Consider the following 1,780-nt stretch of genomic DNA (forward strand, 5'->3'; position numbering starts at 1 on the left):
CTCCCATTAAATCCTTTTGGGGAAAGGAGCAGAACTCCAAGATGATTGTGTGAAGCGACACCTAGTGCCCGCCTACCAGAGGTTGGTTTTAGCCAATCACAGTATCAAATTAAAACGTAAGCAGCAGCTGCTATGAGGCAGCACAAGAAGTTAAACGAATCAAGGCACTTCTTGCTGTTCTACTATCAAAGAAGGCATCATGGATTCTTACCAAACAGATGTGATTGCAGCAGCAGCTACGCGTGCGTTCTCCTCTGCTGCCGTGTTTATGTTAGGCCGGCTGTGGGCTCAACCGCTCTTGCTTTCGTTGCAGCGGTATGTCCCACCTTAAACCAAAAAACTGCAATGTGATTGGCCCGAACCGTTTTTGGTTCGGAGACAGACGGCTGAAGTGGAAGCAGTACAAGATGGATTCTCGTGTGTTTTTTGAACGCACAAATACGGCGAGAATTCAGCTTGCAGGCAAGGCTACACCACCCCGGTTTAACAAAAGGCCGTTTCTCTTCACAAAACTGGCTTCTGTTACTCCTCTTTAAAGCCAGCATTTCCCTCTTTCAAGCCTGAGAACAAAGACAGCAATCATTATTCCAGTTGTACATTCCAGTAATTTTTTTTGTATTTACCCAATCCCTTCGGGAGCATTGGGCAGCTTTTACAGCACATGGGGAGAAATCATGGGTCAAGGGTCTTGTTCAGGGATTTAATCGATCAGAGTCTGATTCAGATTCTGAGTTTGTTTGCTCAGAAAGTTTGGTTCCTTAAGGGAGGTGTGGATGCGCAATTAAACTATGACGCGGACCAAAAACAGAGATCTTGGGTCTGCTGCTCACACTTTGTCTCAGTTCGGTTAAACTGAACTGTGGAGTGGCTCAAATACATATGGGAATGCCAAGAGGACCGGAGGCCGCTCCAAAAACAGGAAACGGACTACAGCGCAGGCCGATCTGGGTAAATACAATAGTAATTGGGCAATAATACTAATGAAGTAAATCATATAAATAACTTGCTTGACGTCTGCATGACATCTGGTCAATGAAACTGTATGTGCTCCTACTTGTGCGCCACCACCTCATAAGGAACCCTCTCACCCCCCTTGTGTAAAATGTGACGACCCCCGTGGTCCTCTGCCTCGTCCTCTGCTCATGCTGAGCCCATTGTTGAATTTTGTGTGTCTGTCACTTGCCAAAAAGACAGCATTGCAATCACATGGCTAAAATGTGATCACATGGCTGAACATCTTTTCTTCTGCTTCTTGGTGCAGTGTCAAAGCTTGGTTCGTTTGCGGTGTGAAAGCAAACAGTACCAGCTGAAAATAATCAAACTGAATCTACCAGACTGAGAGAAAGCGTGCAGGGAACTGGGTACTTGCAGCCTTCTCACATGCAGTGGTCTAATGCCACTAAAACTGTGGAGATGCTGGGGATTGAACCCAGGACCTCATACATGCGAAGCATGCGCTCTACCACTGAGCTACATCCCCATCCCCCTGTCTTGTCATGTATAGAAGGGATCATTGCTTTGAAACTGCCCATCGGTAAAATGGGGTGGTTGTCTTTGGGTCTAAGGCTACATTCACACTGCAGCCTCAAGTGACCCATTTCCGATTTTGTTTTATTTTATTTTTATTTTTCCCATATGCGATCTGGATCTGATCTTTTCATGACAGTCTGAACAGCACAAATCAGATTTTTTCAGATGCGACCCAGGCCACTTGGATATGCGGTCCTGATTCTGATACGTATTTGATCTTTTCTAATGTGACCTGTGTCTGTACGGCCAG

General features: G+C 45.7%; 1 non-coding gene across 1 annotated transcript; it reads right to left on the minus strand.

Moving 5' to 3' along the window:
* Positions 1 to 1,408: 1,408 nt before the first annotated feature.
* On the minus strand, positions 1,409 to 1,480 carry trnaa-cgc. Its single transcript has one exon. It is a non-coding gene; the product is annotated as a tRNA-Ala (tRNA).
* Between the last annotated feature and the right edge of the window lie 300 nt (positions 1,481 to 1,780).

The sequence above is a fragment of the Fundulus heteroclitus genome, chromosome 15 (genome assembly GCF_011125445.2).
Source record: "Fundulus heteroclitus isolate FHET01 chromosome 15, MU-UCD_Fhet_4.1, whole genome shotgun sequence".
NCBI lineage: Eukaryota > Metazoa > Chordata > Actinopteri > Cyprinodontiformes > Fundulidae > Fundulus > Fundulus heteroclitus.